The sequence below is a fragment of the Aegilops tauschii genome, chromosome 1 (assembly GCF_002575655.3).
Source record: "Aegilops tauschii subsp. strangulata cultivar AL8/78 chromosome 1, Aet v6.0, whole genome shotgun sequence".
Taxonomy (NCBI): Eukaryota; Viridiplantae; Streptophyta; class Magnoliopsida; order Poales; family Poaceae; genus Aegilops; species Aegilops tauschii.
In genome coordinates this window covers 244,445,898-244,457,948 of record NC_053035.3, presented here as the reverse complement: position 1 = coordinate 244,457,948, position 12,051 = coordinate 244,445,898, and positions in this window count along the sequence as shown.

The window sequence follows — 12,051 nt, the reverse complement described above, 5'->3', positions numbered from 1 at the left end:
GGAGAAACCGTGGAGATCTATTCAATGGTCACGCTGAGCATCGAGGACCTCCACGTAAGCAGAGCGGCGCTGAAATCGATGAGCTATTGAAAAACTGGGAACAGTGCCCCGCGCTGGGAAAGACGGTGAAAAAGGCGCCGGAGCCGCTGTTGAAGGTATGGAAGACGAGGTCTGTATCCTGGGACTTGGAGTACTGGCACAAACTCGATACACCTCATTGCCTTGATCAAATGCATATCTGTAAGAATGTCCTTGAGAGCTTGCTCGCGACACTGATGAACATGCCGGATAAGACCAAGGATGGGCCGAAGGCAAGAAAAGACTTGCAAGATTTGAATATGAGGGAAGATCTGCACATGCCGCCCCGTAAAAAGTCAGACGAGACAGAGACGGAGACAGAGGCGCGGGAGTAGAAGGGCAAGAAAGTAAAGGAAGAGGATTATCCCCCCCTTCTTGCTTCACCTTAAGTTAGGCTGAGATCGATCAATTCTTTAAGTGCCTTACCACAGTCAAAGTTAGTTCTGGTTACTGTGGCAAGATAAGCAGATATCTAGACACGGACAAGAAAAGGTTCAGCAGGATGAAGTCCCATGACTGTCATGTGATGATGACGCAGATACTACCTGTTGCCCTTAGAGGGATAATGGACAAGCACATCCGTCACACGCTTATTGGTCTCTGCAACTTTTTCGATGTCATCTCTCGAAAGTCGATCAGTGTGAAGCAGCTCCGAAGGCTACAGGAAGAGATCATTGTGATACTGAATGAGCTTGAGATGTACTTCCCGCCCACGTTCTTTGACGTCATGGTGCATCTGTGTGTCCATATTGTGGACGACATAATAGACCTAGGGCAGTCATTCCTGCACAACATGATGTCGTTTGAGAGGATGAATGGGATCATCAAAGGATTCGTTCGTAACATGTCCCGTCCGGATGGAAGCATCATCCAGGGCTATCTGACACAAGAGTGCATCTCTTTCTGCGAGAATTTTCTATGGCGCAGACCAGCCGCCTGGGGTTGGTGTTGGTTTGCCCGTTAACAAGCACGATGGGAGGCTCGAAGGAGAAGGTCACTCCAACGGTCGCAGGGAACTGCACGTGGCATACTCAGATCGACGCAACGACTTTGACAGAGCAAACTTGGTAGTGCTACAACACCTAGACGAGGTAGATCCTTTCGTGGCACTGCACACAGAAATTATCGCAAAGAAGTATTGTGACCGAGGGGTATGCAGGATGGACGCCGAAGTTACTAGAGAGCACAACTCCACTTTCCTGCATTGGTTCAAGGAGCATATTATTGCCAATCCCCCGGAGGAGGGCTCTAAGGACGATTGCTCATATACGCCTTAGCACATGGCCCCTCGCCCAACCTCGTCACCTATCAGGCATACGATATCAACGGATACACGTTCTACACGGAGGCCAAAGATATGGACAGTGATGATCAGAACTCATGGGTGACGATGGAATGCTTGACCGGCAGCGACAGCGGCGCAACTGAGAGATTTTACGGAAGGGTCGAGGAGATCTGGGAGCTTGACTACTGTGGACTACACAACACGACGATGTTCCGTGTCAGATGGGCTAAGAATGTCGAAAGAGAAAACCGGTATTTCACTACCATGACTATACCCGACGCCAAGTGCGCTACCGTGAACGCTATCGCAAAAAAGAGCCATGGGTACACGCTAAGCACGTGACACAATGCTTCTTCATAACCGACCCGCGCAATCCCAGCCGTGTTGTCGTGAGGAGAGGCAAAAGGAACATCATTGGAATGGATAGAGTCGCCAACGAGGAAGACTACGACCACTACGACAACCCAATGAGGGAAGATGACGATGACGATGAAGTATTCGTCAAAATAAGAATCAATACTACATTACCTAAGAAAAATCGTACTCCATGGAAAAGGAAAAGTCACAATGAGGGGCTCAATTATTCTTCAACGAACAAGAAGGGAAAGAAGCTCACTCAAAAACGAAAACGTCAACGCTGAGGACGTATGTTATCAGTCAAATGATGTAATATATATGTTCCTATTTTGTACACACACTTAGCCATTATGCATGGGTCCAATGAAGTAATATATATGTTCCTATTTTGTATACATACTTAACCGTCAAATGATGCAATATATATCGCCTTCCCTCCGTTCACTACTCTCGGAAAAAAAGAAAAGAAAAGTCAGAGAAAATAAAGGAAAATAAAATAGAAGGAAACAAACAGGAAAACTGCTATATGTACTGGTTATAGCAGTAGCGCTTTTCTGAAAAAGCGCTACAGCTAGCCAACGTAGCAGTAGCGGTTTCCTCATAAAACCTCTATAGCTACCTGTAATAGTAGTAGCGCTCTATGCGTAAAACCTCTATAGCTAACTTAGCTATGGCGTGTTCGGTTTAAACGCGCTACTGCTATGTCCACTTAACCCCCCAAAATCCCCACTCTCTCTTCATCCCGCCTCTTTTCCCCCAAATCCCCACTCTCTCTTCCCCCGTCGCGCCGCCGGAGCCTGCCCTCGCCGCGCCCCTGCGCTCGCCCCCGACCCCGGCGCTCGCCCACGGCCCCGGTCCTGGCCCCGACCCCGACGCTCGCCCACGGCCCCGTCCCCGACCCTGACCCCGGCCCCGACCCCGACTCCGACCCCGACCCCTCCCAACCTCGGCCGTCGTCAGGCCTGCACCCTCTATAAGCCCCCCACCGCTCCTCCTCTCTCTGCTAGCTAAGGTTCTTTGGTTAATTTACTTAGGTTTTAGTTAGGGCAGTAGGTTATCTAATTAGTTATGAATTTAGCTAGGTTTTGTAGTTTAAGTAATTGTTGTTATTTAAATTTTATAGTGCTAGTTAGTTAATTAGAATTAGTATTAAAAAATAGAATTAGTTTAAGCAATTGTCCAAATCAACATCCCTTGTTAAAGCAAATTTAGGTAGGCTGAATTTTACATTCAAATATTGTTATGAATTCTTGCATTTTTCTTCAAGTTGTATGCAAATTTGAAGTGGACATGTGATTTTTTGGACATGTCATTGCTACCTCTTGAGCACTGCGTTGGTTTTCCCTTGAAGAGGAAAGGGTGATGCAGTAAAGTAGCGTAAGTATTTCCCTCAGTTTTTGAGAACCAAGGTATCAATCCAGTAGGAGACCACGCTCAAGTCCCACACACCTACACAAACAAATAAGAACCTCGCAACCAACGCGATAAAGGGGTTGTCAATCCCTTCACGGCCACTGGCAAAAGTGAGATTTGATAGAGATGATAAGATAATATTTTTGGTATTTTTATGATAAAGACTAAAAGTAAAGAAAGCAAAATAAATTGTAATAGAAATAACGGTAGATTAATATGATAGAGAATAGACCCGGGGGCCATAGGTTTCACTAGTGGCTTCTCTCAAGAGCATAAGTATTACGATGGGTAAACGAATTACTGTCGAGCAATTGATAGAATTGAGCATAGTTATGGGAATATCTAGGTATGATCATGTATATAGGCATCACGTCCGTGACAAGTAGACCGACTCCTTTCTGTATCTACTACTATTACTCCACACATCGACCGCTATCCAGCATGCATCTAGAGTATTAAGTTCATAAGAACGGAGTAACGCTTTAAGAAAGATGACATGATGTAGAGGGATAAACTCATGCAAAATGATATAAACCCCATCCTTTTATCCTATATGGCAACAATACAATACGTGTCGTTTCCCCTACTGTCACTGGGATCGAGCACCGCAAGATTGAACCCAAAGCTAAGCACTTCTCCCATTGCAAGAAAGATCAATCTAGTAGGCCAAACCAAACTGATAATTCGAAGAGACTTGCAAAGATAACCAATCATACATCAGAGAATTCAGAGAAGATTCAGATATTGTTCATAGATATCTTGATCATAAACCCACAATTTATCTGATCTCGACAAACACACCGCAAAAGAATATTACATCGAATAGATCTCCAAGAGAATCAAGGAGAACTTTGTATTGAGATCCAAAGAGAGAGAAGAAGCCATCTTGCTAATAACTATGGACCCGAAGGTCTGAGGTAAGCTACTCACACATCATCGGAGAGGCTATGGTGTTGATGTAGAAGCCCTCCGTGATCAATGCCCCCTCCGGTGGAGCGCCGGAAAAGGCCCCAAGATGGATCTCAAGGGTACAGAAGGTTGCGGCGGTGGAAATAGGGTTTTGGCTCATGTTCTGATGTTCTCGGGGTACGTAGGTATATATAGGAGGAAGAAGTAGGTCGGTGGAGCTACGAGGGGCCCACGAGGGTGGAGGGCGCGCCCAGGGGGGTAGGCGCCCCCCTGCCTCGTGGCTTCCTCGTTGATTGCTTGACGTCCACTCCAAGTCATCTGGATCACGTTTGTTCCGAAAATCACGTTCCCGAAGGTTTCATTCCGTTTGGACTCCGTTTGATATCCTTTTCCTTCGAAACACTGAAATAGGCAAAAAACAGCAATTTGGGCTAGGCCTCCGGTTAATAGGTTAGTCCCAAAAATAATATAAAAGTGTATAATAAAGCCCATTGAACGTCCAAAACAGAATATAAAATAGCATGGAACAATCAAAAATTATAGATACGTTGGAGACGTATGAAGCATCCCCAAGCTTAATTCCTGCTCGTCCTCGAGTAGGTAAATGATAAAAACAGAATTTTTGACGTGGAATGCTACTTAGCATAATTTTCAATGTAATTCTCTCAATAGTGGCGTGAATATTCAGATCCGAAAGATTCAGGATAAAAGTTTAATATTGACATAAAAGTAATAATACTTCAAGCATACTAACTAAGCAATTATGTCTTCTCAAAATAACATGGCCAAAGAAAGTTCATCCCTACAAAATCATATAGTTTGGTCATGCTCCATTTTGGTCACACAAGAATGCTCTCATCATGCACAACCCTGATGACAAGCCAAGCAATTGTTTCATACTTTAGTAATCTCAAACGTTTTCAACTTTCACGCAATATATGAGCGTGAGCCATGGATATAGCACTATGGGTGGAATAAAATATGATGATGGGGGTTATGTGGAGAAGACAAAAAGGAGAAAGTCTCACATTGACGCGGCTAATCAACGGGCTAGGGAGATGCCCATCAATTGATGTCAATGCAAGGAGTAGGGATTGCCATGCAACGGATGCACTAGAGCTATAAATGTATGAAAGCTCAACAAAAGAGACTAAGTGGGTGTGCATCCAACTTGCTTGCTCACAAAGACCTAGGGCATTTGAGGAAGCCCATTGTTGGAATATACAAGCCAAGTTCTATAATGAAAAATTCCCACTAGTATAAGAAAGTGACAAAACAAGAGACTCTCTATCATAAAGATCATGGTGCTACTTTGAAGCACAAATGTGGAAAAAGGATAGTTGCATTGCCCCTTTTTATTTTCGTTTTCTTTTTTTGGGCCTTTCCTTTTTTTATTTGGCCTTTCTCTTTTCTTTGGACAATTCTATATGAATGATGATCATCATACTTCCATTTATTTACAACTCAATGATTACAACTCGATACTAGAATGAAGTATGACTCTATATGGATGCCGCCGGCGGTGTACCGGGATGGGCAATGAATCAAGAATGACATGTATGAAATAATATGCATGGTGGCTTTGCCACAAATACGATGTAAACTACATGATCATGCAAGGCAATATGACAATGATGAAGCATGTCATGATAAACGGAATGGTGGAAAGTTGCATGGCAATATATCTCGGAATGGCTATAGAAATGCCATAATAGGTAGGTATGGTGGCTGTTTTGAGGAAGATATAAGGAGGTTTATGTGTGATAGAGCGTATCGTATCACGGGGTTTGGATGCACCGGCGAAGTTTGCACCAACTCTCAAGGTGAGAAAGGGCAATGCACGGTACCGAAGAGGCTAGCAATGATGGAAGGGTGAGAGTGCGTATAATCCATGGACTCAACATTAGTCATAAAGAACTCACATACTTATTGCAGAAATCTACAAGTCATAAAAAACCAAGCACTATGCGCATGCTCCTAGGGGGATAGATTGGTAGGAAAAGACCATCGCTCGTCCCCGACCGCCACTCATAAGGAGGACAATCAAAGAACACCTCATGTTTCAAATTTGTTACACAACGTTCACCATACGTGCATGCTACAGGACTTGCAAACTTCAACACAAGTATTTCTCAAATTCACAACTAATCAACTAGAACAACTTTAATATCACTACCTCCATATCTCAAAACAATCATCAAGCATCAAACTTCTCTTAGTATTCAACGCACTTATAAGAAAGTTTTTACTAATCTTGGATGCTTATCATATTAGGACTAATTTCACGATTTAAGAAAATTACCATGCTATTTTGTAGGACTCTCAAATATAAGTGAAGCATGAGAGAACAATAATTTCTATAAAACAAAACCACCACCGTGCTCTAAAAGATAGAAGTGAAGCACTAGAGCAAAAACTATATAGCTCAAAAGATATAAGTGAAGCACATAGAGTATTCTAATAAATTCCGAATCATGTGTGTCTCTCTCAAAAGGTGTGTACAGCAAGGATGATTGTGGTAAACTAAAAAGCAAAGACTCAAATCATACAAGACGCTCCAAGCAAAACACATATCATGTGGTGAATAAAAATATAGCCCCAACTAAAGTTACCGATAGACGAAGACGAAAGAGGGGATGCCTTCCGGGGCATCCCCAAGCTTAGGCTTTTGGTTGTCCTTGAATTTTACCTTGGGGTGCCTTGGGCATCCCCAAGCTTAGGCTCTTGCCAATCCTTGTTCCATAATCCATCAAATCTTTACCCAAAAGTTGAAAACTTCACAACACAAAACTTAACAGAAAATCTCGTGAGCTCCGTTAGCGAAAGAAAACAAAACACCACTTCAAGGTACTGTAATGAACTCATTCTTTATTTATATTGGTGTTAAACCCACTGTATTCCAACTTCTCTATAGTTTATAAACTCTTTTACTAGCCATAGATTCATCAAAATAAGCAAACAACACACGAAAAACAGAATCTGTCAAAAACAGAACAGTCTGTAGTAATCTGTATCTAACGCAAACTTCTGTAACACAGAAAAATCTACCAAAATAGGACGACCTAGATAATTTGTTTATTGATCTACTGCAATTGGAATCAGTATTTTATCACGTTTTTGTGATTTAAACAATTGTTTTCGTGAACAGAAAGTTTCTGGAATTTTCAGCAAGATCAAATAACTATCATCCAAAAAGATCCTATAGGTTTCACTTGGCACCAACACTAATTAAAACATTAAAAAAATCTAACCAGAGGCTAGATCAAAGATTTATTACTAAACAGGAGCAAAAAGCGAAAAACTAAAACAAAATTGGGTTGCCTCCCAACAAGCGCTATCGTTTAACGCCCCTAGCTAGGCATAAAGACAAGGATAGATCTAAGTATTGCCATCTTTGGTAGGCAGTTCATAAGTGGCTCTCATAATAAATTCATAAGGTAATTTAATCTTCTTTATAGGTAAGTGTTCCATGCCTTTCCTTAACATAAATTGGAATCTAATATTCCCTTCCTTCATATCAATAACTTTTAGATCTTCATCTTTAGTCTCATAAAAACTAGAAGAACACGCCTTCACAAAGCAATCTTTCTTAGCACGCATCCTAGCGGTTCTTTCTTTGCACTCATCAATGGAAATTCTCATGGCTTTGAGAGACTCATTGATATCATTCTTAGGTGGAATAGATCTAAGTTTCAAAGAATCAACATCAAGAGAAATTCTATCCACGTTCCTAGCCAATTCGTCAACCTTAAGCAATTTTTCTTCAAGCAACGTATTGAAATTCTTTTGTGAATTCATAAACTCTTTAACAATAGTCTCAAATTCAGAGGGCATCTTATTAAAATTTCCATAAGAATTGTTGTAGGAATTACCATAATTATTAGAGGAATTACTAGGAAACGACCTAGGATTAAAGTTTCCTCTATACGCGTTGTTACCAAAATTATTCCTACCAACAAAATTCACATCCATAGATTTATTATTATTCTCAATCAAAGTAGACAAAGGCATATCATTAGGATCAGAAGAAACACTCTTATTAGCAGACAATTTCATAAGTTCATCCATCTTTCCACTCAAAACATTAATTTCTTCTATCGCATGCACCTTTTTACTAGTAGATCTTTCAGTGTGCCATTGAGAATAATTAACCATAATATTATCTAGGAGTTTAGTAGCTTCTCCTAAAGTGATTTCCATAAAAGTGCCCCCGGGGCCGAATCTAAAAGATTTCTAGAAGCAAAATTCGATCCGGCATAAATTTTTTGTATAATCATCCACAAATTCAGACCATGAGTAGGGCAATTATGTATCATCAATTTAATCCTCTCCCAAGCTTATGCAACATGTTCATGATCAAGTTGCTTAAAATACTTAGAGATAAAAGCATCTTTGCACTTATTCCAAGAATCAATACTATTTTTAGGCAGAGATGAAAACCATGTTTTAGCACGATCTCTAAGAGAAAACGGAAATAGCTTTAATTTAACAATATCATTATCCACATCTTTCTTCTTTTGCATATCACACAAATCAACAAAGCTATTTAGATGGGTAGCGGCACTTCACTAGGAAGGCCGGCGAATTGATCTTTCATGACAAGATTCAACAAAGCAGCATTAATTTCACAAGATTCATCATCGGTAAGAGGAGCAATCGGAGTGCTAAGAAGATCATTGTTGTTGGTATTGGCAAAGTCACACCATTTAGTATTGTCTTGAGCCATCATGACAAGCAAGCAATCCAACACACGAGCAAACAAGAACCAAGCGAAAAAGAGGCGGACGGAAAGAGAGCGAATAAAACGGCAAGGGTGAAGTCGGGGAGAGGAAAACGAGAGGCAAATGGCAAATAATGTAATGCGAGGGATAAGAGTTTGTGATGGTTACTTGGTATGTCTTGACTTGTGCGTAGACTCCCCGGCAACGGCGCCAGAAATCCTTCTTGCTACCTCTTGAGCACTGCGTTGGTTTTCCCTTGAAGAGGAAAGGGTGATGCAGTAAAGTAGCGTAAGTATTTCCCTCAGTTTTTGAGAACCAAGGTATCAATCCAGTAGGAGACCACGCTCAAGTCCCACACACCTACACAAACAAATAAGAACCTCGCAACCAACGCGATAAAGGGGTTGTCAATCCCTTCACGGCCACTGGCAAAAGTGAGATTTGATAGAGATGATAAGATAATATTTTTGGTATTTTTATGATAAAGACTAAAAGTAAAGAAAGCAAAATAAATTGTAATAGAAATAACGGTAGATTAATATGATAGAGAATAGACCCGGGGGCCATAGGTTTCACTAGTGGCTTCTCTCAAGAGCATAAGTATTACGATGGGTAAACGAATTACTGTCGAGCAATTGATAGAATTGAGCATAGTTATGGGAATATCTAGGTATGATCATGTATATAGGCATCACGTCCGTGACAAGTAGACCGACTCCTTTCTGTATCTACTACTATTACTCCACACATCGACCGCTATCCAGCATGCATCTAGAGTATTAAGTTCATAAGAACGGAGTAACGCTTTAAGAAAGATGACATGATGTAGAGGGATAAACTCATGCAAAATGATATAAACCCCATCCTTTTATCCTATATGGCAACAATACAATACGTGTCGTTTCCCCTACTGTCACTGAGATCGAGCACCGCAAGATTGAACCCAAAGCTAAGCACTTCTCCCATTGCAAGAAAGATCAATCTAGTAGGCCAAACCAAACTGATAATTCGAAGAGACTTGCAAAGATAACCAATCATACATCAGAGAATTCAGAGAAGATTCAGATATTGTTCATAGATATCTTGATCATAAACCCACAATTTATCTGATCTCGACAAACACACCGCAAAAGAATATTACATCGAATAGATCTCCAAGAGAATCAAGGAGAACTTTGTATTGAGATCCAAAGAGAGAGAAGAAGCCATCTAGCTAATAACTATGGACCCGAAGGTCTGAGGTAGACTACGCACACATCATTGAAGAGGCTATGGTGTTGATGTAGAAGCCCTCCGTGATCAATGCCCCCTCCGGCGAAGCGCCGGAATAGGCCCCAAGATGGAATCTCACGGGTACAGAAGGTTGCGGCGGTGGAAATAGGGTTTTGGCTCCTGTTCTGATGTTCTCGGGGTACGTAGGTATATATAGGAGGAAGAAGTAGGTCGGTGGAGCTACGAGGGGCCCACGAGGGTGGAGGGCGCGCCCAGGGGGTAGGCGCGCCCCTGCCTCGTGGCTTCCTCGTTGATTGCTTCACGTCCACTCCAAGTCCTCTGGATCACGTTTGTTCCGAAGATCATGTTCTCGAAGGTTTCATTCCATTTGGACTCCGTTTGATATCCTTTTCCTTCGAAACACCGAAATAGGCAAAAAAACAACAATTTGGCCTGGGCCTCCGGTTAATAGGTTAGTCCAAAAATAATATAAAAGTGTATAATAAAGCCCATTGAACGTCCAAAACAGAATATATAATAGCATGGAACAATCAAAAATTATAGATACGTTGGAGACGTATCAGTCATATTTGGAATTTGGACATGTCATTTGGACATGATGATTATGTGCAGGGTAAATGATCCGAGTGGCCTATGTTACGCCGGAATGTTGATTCATTTCCGTTCCGGTGAATTTCAGGCGCTCGATATGTCCATTTTTTAGTAAAGGTCATGCCGAAATTTTCCGTGAATTTTGGCATGATTTGTGCTAGATAGTAGGCATATCGAGTGCTGGGAGTTGCTGGGAAATGACATTCCGGCAAACATATATAGATCTTTTTTTATTTCATTTCTCATTTTTTCATAGTTTTAGAATTAAACAAGGAGACTTAATCATAGGAAACATGTCGAACAACAAAGAAACCGGGCCTTCTGACCAAGATGCAGACGAGATGGATTATGAGGGTGAACAAGAGTACCTTGACTTTTTGTCTGCTAAGCAACGTCAAGGTTTGCAGGTCGGCCTCGATGATGGTACTGACGCCGACATCGACACCGACGGCGCCGGCACCGATGGCGGCGCCGAGACCGGCGGGGAAGATACTGGCGGGGAAGGTACCGGCGCCGATGCTGCTACCGAAAAGAAGAAGAAGAAGAATCAGAGGATACGAAAACATAACAAACTAGGCATTGGACGACTGGTGATCACAAAGATGGCACCTGGCAAGTTTGAGCCATTAGAGCCGGAAGAACCTCGCAAGTGCTATGGGAACCAAGTAGGATGCATCCTACGGAATGCGCGAGCATCAACGGCGATGACTTAAGGAGTAAAGAACATTTGACGCAGTTGCTCCTCACGAAGTTGCACAAGAGATTCAAGTTCCCCAGCCGAGATGATAATATAGAACAACCGTGGGATGATCCGAAGATGAAAAAGATTAACAATCACGCCATGGGCATGTTCAGGAATGATTTGGCCTCCTGGAAAGGGAGGGTGAAACGACCTATTGAGGCTGAGGAACCCCTGTCCAAGATTCCGGAGGAAAATCCGACACTTACGGAAGTGGAGTTCGAAAATTTCAAGGACACTTGTGCTACCGAGGCAGCCAAGGCTAAGGCTGCGAAATTCAAGAGCCTTCAATAAAGGAACACGGGGAAGCATCACCTCAGAAGCCGTGGCTACCTCGGTAAAAGGCCCATATGGGATAAGGAGGACACGGAACGTGAAGCCGCGGGTCTCCCAGACCCCTTTGCGAAGTTCACCAACCCCTTGGAGCATGACTTCATCAGGGCCCGCTACAAGTGGGACAAGGAAAAGAAGGTTTTTTACACGGACCAGATCACGAGGAGATTGATTATACTACTGGTAATTATTCTTGTACCACCTTACATTTAGCTCCAGATCTAGTCGACTACACATTCCTAAACGGTTCACATTCCTTCTGCAGGAGAAGCAACACCAGCTTGCAGCCGAAAGCCCTACTTCTCCGATGAGGCCCAAGTGGGACACCCCTCTCAACCGGTCCTTGAACGAACTTAAGGGACTCCCTTTGGGCCACCGACCGCAATATGGTC